At 44.5% G+C, this 11,825-nt stretch overlaps 2 non-coding genes across 2 annotated transcripts; one reads left to right on the top strand and one right to left on the bottom strand.

The window, feature by feature from the left end:
* The first annotated feature begins 8,312 nt into the window (after positions 1–8,312).
* On the top strand, positions 8,313–8,450 carry LOC114809522. The gene has a single exon (XR_003757301.1). It is a non-coding gene; the product is annotated as a small nucleolar RNA SNORA7 (small nucleolar RNA).
* A 2,970-nt stretch (positions 8,451–11,420) lies between these two features.
* Positions 11,421–11,558, bottom strand: LOC114809364. Its single transcript, XR_003757151.1, has one exon. It is a non-coding gene; the product is annotated as a small nucleolar RNA SNORA7 (small nucleolar RNA).
* Between the last annotated feature and the right edge of the window lie 267 nt (positions 11,559–11,825).

Raw genomic sequence — 11,825 nt, 5'->3', positions numbered from 1 at the left:
CAGACAAGTGGCGAAGTCGGGACTAGAATCCATGACCCTCTGACTCCGAAGCTCTAGCCATTAGGCATGCTGCTTCTCTAACAAATATTTGTTCACTTAACAAGTATCTTCTCCCTAGTTTACAGGTGAGAAAGCTGAAGCACAGAAAAGTTAAATGACTTATCCTGGGTAATATAGTAATAATAGTAATTGTGGTTTTTGTTAAGCACTTACTATGTGCCAAGCACTGTTCTAAGCACGGGGGTAGATACAAGGTAGTCAGTTTGGACACAGTCCCTGTCTCACATGGGGCTCACAGTCTTGAACCCCATTTTCTAGCTGAGGTAACTGAGGCACAGAGGAAGTGAAGTGACTTGCCCAAAGTCACACAGCAGACAAGTGGCCGAGCCCGGTTTAGAACCCAGGTCCTTTTTGAATCCTAAGCCCATGCTCTCTCCACTAGGCCATGTTGATTCTTATGCTGTTTGTTCAGTTGACAAAGATACCCAGAAACTCAAAAGGGGCACCTGCACAGAGGAAGTGAAGTGACTTGCTCAAAGTCACACAGCAGACAATCATAGAGCAGGCGAGTGACAGATCCAGGACTGGAACCTGGGGCTCCGGCCTCTCCCCTCGTGCTCCTTCCACGAGGCAGTGCTGTCTTCCTAGGTAGATCACACATTCCTGCCTCTAAGGGCACTCCAGTTTGGAATGTCTCTGTTCCGGGGGCCTACCTGTGGCAGCAGAACAGGGCCCGGGTGGAGGAAGAATGAGTCCAGTTAGACCTTTCTCCCACATATTTACTAAAGAGAGAAAGAGAATCGGAGTGCTGAGTAAACTGCCAAATCTGGGAAATTAGCCAAACGGAGCTCAACTGAGTCATCGCTTGTTGTCGGTGCACCGTGAATCTAGCTGGCACCGTTCGGTCAAGCCGAGGCGAGCGTCAGAACCTGCCCGCCCACAGACAGAGAGGCCTCCTTCACGGGCCTTCCACCTGGCAAACAGGAAGGCACACACAGTGTTTACCTTACTTCAATTCCTCGAATTTGGGGAAGAAAGTAGGTACAGGGAGTTCTTCTATAATGCAGGGGTTGTGTTCCTGAAGAAACTTATGTTTTGGGAAAATCAGATTATAGTAACCATTGATTTGATGGAACTTAATAATAATGGCATTTGTTAAGCACTTACTATGTGCAAAGCACTGTTCTAAGCACTGGAGAGGATACAAGGTGATCAGGTTGGCCCACGTGGGGCTCACAGTCTTAATCCCCATTTTACAGATGAGGTAACTGAGGCACAGAGAAGTGAAGTGACTTGCCCAAAGTCACACAGCTGACAAGCGGCTGATCCGGGATTTGAACCCATGACCTCTGACTCCCAAGCCCGGGCTCTTTCCACTGAGCCACGCTGCTTCTCTATGTTACTTATGTTATAAATGGTTCTAAGGCACCACCATGACACCATCATTTTCCATAAAAAATTCCTAAATTTTATGTCCACCTCAAGCAAAGTCAATCGATCAGTGGCAGGTATTGAGTGCTGACTGTGGGCAGAGGACTGTACTAAGTGCTTGGGAGAGTGCAATACAATAGAGTTGGTAGAACAATCACTGCCCACAAGTAGCTTACAGTCTACAAGTGGAAACAGACATTGAAATGAATAGAAGCAGTTTGGTTTAGTTGATAGAACGCAGGCCTGGAAGTCAGAAGGACCTGGGTTCTAATCCCGGTTCTGCCACTTGTCGGCTGGTTGACCTTGAGCAAGTGACTTCACTTCTCTGTGCCTCAGTTCCCTCATCTGTAAAATGGGGATTAAGACTGTGAGCCTCACGTGGGACAACCTGACTACCCTGTATCTACCCCGGCGCTTAGAACAGTGCTCTGCACATAGTAAGCGCTTAACAAATACCAACATTATTATTATTCTCTGTGCCTCAGTGATCTCATCTGCAAAATGGGGATTAAGACCATGAGCCCCATGTGGGACAGGGACCACATCTAACCTGATTTTCATGTATCCACTCCAGTACTTAACATAGTGCCTTGACACATAGAAGTGCTAAGCAAATACCACCGGTATTAATGTTATTTTTATAATTCTTATTATTAAATTACAGATGGGAAATATGTATTTATGTATAAGAATATTTCCACAAGTGCTGTGGGGCTGGGATGACTAACAAAGTGGTTAAGGGTTACACAGACAAGTGCAGAGTCAATCCAGAGGGAAGGGTGGAGAGGAGAACTGAGGTCTTGTCAGGGAAGGCCTCTTGGAGGAGAGACATTCATTCAATCATAATAATTATTATTATGGTATTTGTTCAACACTTACTATGTGCCAAGCACCGTTCTAAGTGCTGGGGTAGATACAAGGTAATCGGGTTGTCCCAAGTGGGGCTCATGGTCTTAATCTCCATTTTATAGATGAGGGAACTGAGGCACAGAGAAGTGAAGTGACTTGCCCAACATCACGCAGCAGACAAGGGGCAGAGCCTGGATTAGGATCCACGTCCTCTGACTCCCAAGCCCATGCTCTTGCCACTAGGCCCAAGCGCTTCCTATGGGCAGAGCACTGTACTAAGTGCTTGGGAGAGTACAATATAACAGTAAACAGACACATTCCCTGCCCACAACAAGCTTACAGTCTAGAGGGAAAGAGAGACATTAATATAAATAAATAAATTACAGATATGTACAAAAGTGCTGTGGGGCTGGGAGGGGAGATGAATAAAGGGAGCAAGTCAGGGTGATGCAGAAGGAAGTGGGAGAAGAGATGTGACTGCAAGCTTATTGTGGGCAGGGAGCAGAACATCAACTCTGTTGTACTGTACTCTCCCAAGAGCTAGTACAGGGCCCTACAAACAGAAAGTGCTCAATAAATACCATGAACATAAATATCAATCAATCAATTGTATTTATTGAGAGTTTACCATGTGCAGAGCACTCCACTAAGTACTGGGGAGCATACAATTTAGCAGAGCTGGTAGAAACATTCCCTGCCTTAAACGAGTTTATAGTCTAGAGGAGGAGACAGATATAAATCTGAATAAATAAATTGCGGATATATACGTAAGTGCTGTGGGGCTGAGGGAGAGGTGAATAAAGGGAGCAAATACAAATAAAGGGTGACGCAGAATGGAGTGGGAGAAGAGGAAAAGAGAGCTTAGTCAGGGATGGTCTTTTGGAGGAAAAACACCTTCAGTAAGGCTTTAAGGGAGGGGAGAGTGATCGTCTGTCGGATATGAAGAGAGAGGGAGTTCCAGGCCGGAGGCAGGACGTAGGCGAGAAGTCAGCAGGGAGACAGATGAGATCGAGGTGCAGTGAGTAGGTTGGCATTAGAGGAGCAAAGTGTGCGGGCTGGGTTGTAGCAGGAAATCAGGGAGGAGGTAGGAGGGGACAAGGTTATTAAGTGCTTTAAAGCCGACGGTAAGTAGTTTCTGTTTGATGCAGAGGCGTGATGGACAATCATCGGAGGTTCCTGAGGAGAAGATAAACATGGACTGAACATTTTATGTTTTAGCTTTTCTATGTTTTACATTCTTACCATACCTTTCATTTTAAATACTGTAGAGCTAAAAAACACAGAGTGGATTCACAAAATACGTGTGACGCAGTACAGTGAGGTGAGGTGGAGGCTAGGAAGTTTAGCTGCGTCACTCCTTGATGGAAACCACAAGCGTTTCTTCCTACACTGAATCTACTTGCATCGACGTGTGAATTGTGCTATATCAGAACTGATTTCATTGATTCAATCATTTATTGCGAGCTTACTGTGTGCAAAGCACTGGATTAAGTGCTTGGGAAAGTACAATATAACACTAAACAGACACAGTCCCTGCCCAAAAAGAGCTTATTTGTTTTCTTCCTACATGGAATCTACTTGCATCAACTTGTGTATTGTATTGTACAGATAGACCTGTACTGTGGGAATCAGTCAATCAACAGTATTCACTGAGCACTTAATATGTGCAGAGCACTGTACTAAACCCTTGGAAAAGTACAATACAATAGAGTTGGTAGATGAAATTCTGAGACCAGGAAGGACTATGTCCAATCTGGTTTGCCCCACTGCTTAGAACAGTGCTTGGCATGTAGTAAGTACTCAAAGTAGCTTGGCCTAGTGGAAAGAGCATGGGCCTGGAAGTCAGAAGACCTGGGTTCATTCTTTAATTCATTCATTCATTAAATCATATTTATTGAGCACTTACTGTGTGAAGAGCACTGTACTGAGCTCTTGGAAAATATAATTTGGCAACAAATAGAGGCAATTCCTACCCAACAACGGGCTCACTTCTAACTCCAGCTCTACCACATGCCTGCTGTGTGACCTCAAGAAAGTCACTTAGCTTCTCTCTGCCTCAGTTACCTCAACTGTAAAATGGAGGTTCAGTGAGTCGTGGGTGAGACGGAGACTGTGTCTGACCTGATTATTTTGTATATTCCCCAGTCCTTAGAACATGCTCGACACAGAATAACTGCTTAACAAATAACCCTATTACTATTAAAAATAATAATGATGATGATTACATAACTAATAATAGCCATGATCCCTGCCAACAAGGAACTTACATTCTGTAGGAGAAGGCAGACATTAAAATAAATTACAGATAAGAGGAAACAATAGAGTATAAGGAAATGAAAGTGTTGAAGGGAGACACATCAAGTGCAGAGTTTAAGCAGAGGGGGAATGAGGGGTTATGAAGGACTCTTGGAGGAGATGTGATTTTAGAAGGGTTTTAAAGGTGAAGAGAGTGGTGGTCTGTCAGATATGAAGGAGCAGGAGAAGGGCCTAAAGGATAGAGCCCAGGGCTAGGAGTCAGAAGGACCTGGATTCTAATCCTGGTTCTGCCACTTGTTCATTCATTCAATAGTATTTATTGAGCACTTACTATGTGCAGAGCCCTGTACTAAGTGCTTGGAATGTACAAATCGGCAACAGATAGAGACAGTTCCTGCCCATTGATGGGCTTACAGTCTAATCGGGGGAGAGAGACCGACAAAAGACAACTTAATCACAATAAATAGAATCAAGGGGATGTACTCCTTATTAACAAAATAAATAGTGTAATAAAAATATATACAGATGAGCACAGTGCTAAGGGGAGGGGAAGGGAGAGGGGGAAGAGCAGAGGGAAAGGGGACTTAGCTGAGGGGAGGTGAAGGGGGGAAGTGGGAGGGAGCAGAGGGCGGAGGGGGGGCAGAGAGGGAGCAGAGGGAGCAGAGGGAAAAGGGGAAGCTCAGTTTGGGAAGGCGTCTTGGAGGAGGTGAGCTCTCAGTAGGGCTTTGAAGAGGGGAAGAGAGTTAGTTTGGCAGAGATGAGGAGGGAGGGCATTCCAGGACAGTGGTAGGACGTGGGCCAGAGGTCGACTTGTCTGCTTGTGCAGGTCACTCTTCACTTCTCTGAGCCTTACCTGCAAAATGGAGATTAAGACTGTGGACCCTGTGTGGAACAGGCTTCATGGAAAGAGCACAGGCTTGGGAATCAGAGTTCGTGGGCTCTAATCCCTGCTCTGCCACTTATTAGCTGTGTGATTTGGGGCAAGTCACTTCACTTTTCTGTGCCTCAGTTACCTCATCTGTAAAATGGGGATTAAGATTGGGAGCCCCACGTGGGACAACCTGATTACCCTGTATCTACCCCAGTGCTTAGAACAGTGCTTGGCACACAATAAGCATTTAACAAATACCATCAATATTATTATCTTGTACTTACCCCAGAGCTTAGTACAGTACCTGGCAAATAATAAGCGCTTAAAAAATTCCACAATTATTATTATTCTATGCCAGAGGGAAGACATGGGCAAGAGGTCAGTGATGGGGTAAATGTGATTGAGGTACACAGAGTAGGTTTGCGTCAGAGCACTGCAGTGTGAGGGCTGGAGAATAGCAAGGTACACTAGGCTTGGGGAGCTGATTGAGTGCCTTAAAGCAAATGGTAAGGAGTTCCTGTTTGATATGGAGGTGGCTGGCAACGATTAGAGGAGTTGAGGAGTAGAGAGATATTAACTGAATGGTTTTTCAGAAAAATGAACTAGGCAGCAGAGTGAAGTATGGACTGGAGTGGGGAGAGACAGGAGGCAGAGAGGCCAACGAGGAGGCAGATGCAGTAGTCAAATCGGGAAATTATAAGGACTTGGATCAGCATGGTAGCAGTTTGGATGATGGTATTTGTTAAGCTCTTACTCTGTGCCAACCACTGTTCTTGGATGGAGTGGAAGGGGTGGATTCTAGAGATGTTGTGAAGGTAGAACCAATAACCGAAGTAGAATGTGAGGGTTGGATGAGAGATACAAGTCAAAGAAAATGCTAGGGTTATGGGCTTGTGAGAAAGAGAGGAGGATGGTGGCGTTCTCTGTGGTGATGGGAAAACCACGGGGAGAAAAAGGTTTGGGTGGAAAGATGACGAGTTCTGTTTTGGACAGGTTAAATTTGAGTTGTCAGTGGGACATCCACGTAGAGATGTCCTGAAGGGAGGAGGAAATGAGAGATTGCCGAGAAGAAGTCACGTAATATAAATACACAAAATAGAACCACTGAGGGTTCAGAATTTTAGAATTACTTTATTTGGTGGAACTTTCTCAGAAAGCTGGGAAAAATCTCTGTTGCTTCATATCATTATTGTTATCTTTATTGCTATTGTGTTATCATTGTATTTAAGTGATTACTATGTGTCAAGCAATCAATCAGACAGTTGTACTTATTGAGTGTTTACTGTGGCTGAGCACCATACTAAGCACTTGGGCGAGAACAATATAAGTGAGACGGTAGACATGCTCCCTGCCCACAAGGAGCTCCCAATCTAGAGGGGAAGACAGACATTAAAATAAATAGTTGATATGTATATAAATGTTAGGGACTGAGGATGGGGGTGATAAAGGGTACAAATCCAAGTGGAAGAGTGATGCAGGAGGGAGAGAGGGAATGGGGGAAATGAGGGTTTAATTGGGGAAGATCTCTTGAAGGAGATGTGCCTTTAACAAGGCTTTTAATAAGGGGACGAGTGATGGTCGGCTGGATACAAAGGGGGAGGGACTTCCAAGCCCGAGGCCGGACATGGGCGAGAGGGCAGCGACCAGATCAAGGTACAGGGAGTAGGTTGTAGTTTGGAGTTAAAGAAATGAAATGAGCTTGCTGGGTTGTAATAGGAAATTAGAGAGGTAAAACAGGAGGGGACAAGGTGATTACATGCTTTAAAGCCAGTGGTAAGGAGTTTCTGTTTGATGTGGAGGTGGATGGACAATCACTGCAGGTTCTTGAGAAGTGGGGCAGCATGGACTGAAAGGTTTTGCAGAGCAACGATCCGGGCAGCAGAGTGAAATATGGTCTGGAGTGAATTATGGTCTGGAGTTGGGGGAGGTAGGAAGCGGGGAGGTCGGCAAAGAAGTTGATGCAGTAATCACAGTGGGATAGGGAGAGTGCTTGGATCAATGTCGTAGCAGTTTGGATGGAGAGGAAAGGGCAGATTTTAACAATGTTGTGAAGGTAGAACGAACAGGATTCAGTAACAGGTGGAATATGTACTCTGAATGAGAGAGATGAATTGAGGATAACGCCAAGGCTTTTGAGACAAATAGGGTGGTGGTGCTGTCTACAGTGATGGGGGAAAGTGAGAGGAAGGACAGAGTTTGTGTGGGAAGATGAGTTCTGTTTTGGACATGTTCTAACTACTGATCTAAGTGCTGAGGTAGACAAAAATTAATCAAGTTGGACACCATCCCATGTCTAGAATGGTGCTCAGAGGCTAAATAGGAGGGGAAATGGCTATCGAATCCCCATTTCACAGTCATTCAATCGTATTTATTGAGTGCTCACTGTGTGTAAAGAAGCACAGAGAAATTAAGGGACTTGTCCGAGGTCATACAGCAGACAACTGGCAGAGCCAGTATTAGAACCCAGCTCCTCTGACTCGCAGGCCCCTACTCTTTCCACTGAGTCACACTGCTCTTCGATTCTTGTTAAATGACAGACAGAATGACTTTAGCTTTCTCTATGATCTAACTTCAAGTACTCTTGATTTCAAAGTTTGTCCTAGGATGAAATTATGCACGGTAGCAACAGTTTCAAATTTCCTCTCCCCAAATGGGATTTTTCTTGAAACTGCAGGATTTCTAGGCTCTGTTAAAGGGCTCCTATTGATTTGACTGCATGCTTCTTGACAGCATTGTTGCTGGCTTCATTCCAATACTGAAAAAAGAGACAACTGGAAATTTCAGCTCCCTCAACTGCCCCTTTCCATTGGTAGCAAAGGAGATCTGCATTTTTTTTCTACATTTTTTGAAAAAATGATCACTTACAGTGTGGCTGAAAGAAATGGCATGACCAGAAAGAAAGAGCCCCCTCTCAGGGTCACATCTGGAGAGTTTCCGGTACTCTACCAGTCTCGGCTATGGGAGGGAAAGTCAAGCAGAGGCCTACCCATTCCATTCCTAGCTAGGGCAGTGGCTAGCAAATGGAAGGCAATCTGCTACAAGTCAAAACTCACCCGTGTTAGGCAGCAGTGGCATGGGAGAGAGTCGAGGGCAGAGACTCGAGTTTACTGTGTGGCAGGCGGCAGTGGTAAACCACTTCCGAATTTTAACAAGAAAACTCTCTGGATCCACTAGCAGAATGATTGCAGATGGAGAGCTGGGCGTTCTGGGAGAGATGTGTCCGTGATGTCGCTATGGGCTGGAAACGACTCGATGGCATAAGACAAAGAAAAGAGCAGAGGCCTGAGAGTCTAAGCCCTCATTTCCTTTTTTCCTGCTCCCTTCTCTGTCTCCCTTGCACTAGGATTTGCATCCCTCTCTCAGCCCCAATGCACTTATGTACATATCTGTAGTTTGTTTATTTATATTACTGTCTGTCTCCCCCACTAGACTGTAAGTTCTAGTAGAACATATCTACCAACTCTGCTGTTATACTCTCCCAAGTGCTTAGCACAGTGCTCTGTACTCAGTGAATATGATTCATTGATTGAACTGAGAGTCAGGAGAACTGGGTTCTAATACTGGCTCTGACCCTTGCCAGTTGCATGACCTTGAACAAGTCACTTGACTTCTCGGTGCCAAAGTGAAAATGGAGATAAGTCACCTGTTCTCCCTCCCCTCTATACTAAGCTCCACGGGGAACAGGCACTGTGTCCTATCTGTTAATGTACTGCACCTACCCAGCACTTACTACAGTGCCTAGCACATAGAAAGCACATGAAAAAAAGTATTACAATAATTATCATTATTATTATTACTTACATTGGGCATATGGCTATTTCCAAAGTTGTTTAAAAGTTTGGTAGAGATGAAACTCTTTCTCCATGCCAATATATTTTTTGGCCAGAGATAAATCCATCCTCCTTTCAACGTGGATTGTAATGGGCAGGAAAAGGTCTAAACTCGCTGGATATCCAGCTGTTGTCCAAGCTCAGGGGTCACATTGAACTAAGTGGACTAGCCACTTGTAAGAAGTGTAAGTAGATATGTGAGGAGGTAGTGTTCTGGGAACTATAGCTATGAAGTGTCATAGCATATTCAATAAAACAATTAATGAATCCCCGCTGGTCTGTCTCATCTGTCTCACCGCTGACCTCCCGCCCTCTCACCCACAAACCTGCCTCTGGCCTGGAACAGCCTCCCTCCTCAAATCTGACAATTACTCTCTCCCACATCAAAGCACATCTCCTCCCAGAGGCCTTCCCTGACTAAGTCCTCCATTCTTCTTCTCCCACTCCCTCTGCGTCACCCTGACTTTCTCCCTTTATCCACCCCCGCTCCCAGCCCAATGGCACTTATGTCCATATCGCTAATGTATTTATTTATATTAATGTCTGCCTCCCCCTCTAGAATGTAAGTTCACTGTGGGCAGGGAATGTGTTTCTTGTTATTTTTTACTCTTCCAAGTGCTTGTACAGAGTTCTGCATAAAGTAAGCACTCAATAAATGATTGAGTGAATCGAGTGAATGAATAAAGGGTAAGCACTTTGTGATGTTTCTTCTGCTTCTGTTGTTCACTTAATAAATGAACACACACACACAACTGGTGCAATAAACAACACTGACCAGACAAATATAGAACACAGATGGGGTCAGATAGACCAGTAAGACAGAGACTTATTCACAAACAAGAATGTATCTAGATAAAAAATATGTACCACATGCTTTGTTATTTGGGGTATGGGAAGACCAAATGGATAAAATAAGATTGAGCTTTGGTGGAGGAAGGAGACAATTGCTGTGAAAGCCCTTTGGAGAAATGAAAGTATTATTACAAACCCAAGGTCATAGAGGTTGAAAATCAGGTTGATGTTCCAGGTCAGGATGGGTTAGAAGTGATCATCAAGTGCTGGGACCAAAGGAGGCTATGGCCTTAGCCAAAACCAGCAAGATATTAGTGGATTTGAGCATGCAATTTTAATCTGGTTGATCTGTGCAACGACACATCCACGCTCTCTCAATATTACTGACCCTGCAAGCCACTGGTTCCACCACACTTGCCTCCTCAAACTCAAGAAATTTTGCCCAAGTCCCCTACATGCCACACTCAATGCCAAGTGGTAAAATTAATTTGTTTTTAGGTAAGCGCTTACCATGTGCTTAACAGCAGGGGTAGGTATATGATAATCAGGTTCGGACACAGTCCATATCCCACATAGGGATCATTTTACAGACACTGAAAATTAAGTGAAATTAAGCTGCTGTGGGCAGGGAACGTGTCTACCAACTGTGCTATAGTGTACTCTCCCAAGCACTTAGTACAATGTTCTGCACAAAGTGAACACTAAATACAACTGATTGATTAATTCCCCCAAGGTCGCACAGCAGACAGGTGGCAGAGAGAGGATTAGAACCTAAGTCCTCTGACTCCCAGGCCTATGTTCTTTCCACTAGACAGGATCACTGGCAACAATAATCTAAAACAAAGTCATTCAACCAGTGGTATTTACTGAGCACCTACTGAGTGCTAGTCACCATACTGAGCATTTAGAAGACTACAGTAGTTGTTCTCTTCCCTCCAAGAGTTTACAGTCTGTTGGGGAAAGAGGGAAAAAAAAAGATTTAAAGGTAGTGAAAACCAGAGGATGAACAAGTATAAAGCAGAAAGTGGCACAAATACAGTAGGAAAGTCACTGAACTAATATTGCATGTGCAGACAAATTGATAATGTACAAATAAATGAAGATTTTATACATGAATGTATATATCATATAATTGAATGAATGAATAATCATATATACAGATATATGGGTATCGTTGCCTTATGCTGCCAAGTCGTGTTGACCCATAGACACATCTCTCCCAGAATGCCCCACTTCCATCTGCAATGTTCTACTAGATCTGGTAGTGTATCCATAGAGTTTTCTTGGTAAAAATACAGAAATTATTTACCACTGCCTCCTTCCACACAGTAAACGAATCTCTTCCCTCGACTCTGTCCCAAACCGCTGCTGCCCAGCACAGGTGAGTCTTGACCTGTAGCAGATGGCCTTCCACTCGCTAGCCACTGCCCAACCTAGCAATGGAATGGGTAGGCCTCTGCTTGACTTTTCCTCCCGCAGTCATGACTGGTAGAGTACTGGAAACTCTCCAGGTGCAACCTTGAGAGGGGATATGGGTATTAAGGATGAAATTTAAGTACACAATTGCTATGGGTGAGTGTAGACTCGAGGTGACTGGAGAGCTGTGAATCAATGAGGGTAGGAGTAGGTGAGCTTTTTTTTTTTTAGGAAAGTTTTAAAGATGAGCAGGGTGGTTGTCTGGTGGGTGTAGTGAGGAAAGGGACTTCCAAGATTGTTTGGGGAACAGCATGGGGCCAAGGTGGGAGAGTTGGAGCAAGGTCCATTTAGAAGGTGGGCTTGGGGAGAGTGAAGACTCT

This window comes from Ornithorhynchus anatinus, chromosome 2 (genome assembly GCF_004115215.2).
Source record: "Ornithorhynchus anatinus isolate Pmale09 chromosome 2, mOrnAna1.pri.v4, whole genome shotgun sequence".
Classification (NCBI taxonomy): domain Eukaryota; kingdom Metazoa; phylum Chordata; class Mammalia; order Monotremata; family Ornithorhynchidae; genus Ornithorhynchus; species Ornithorhynchus anatinus.
This window is presented reverse-complemented; position numbering and strand designations above follow the sequence as displayed.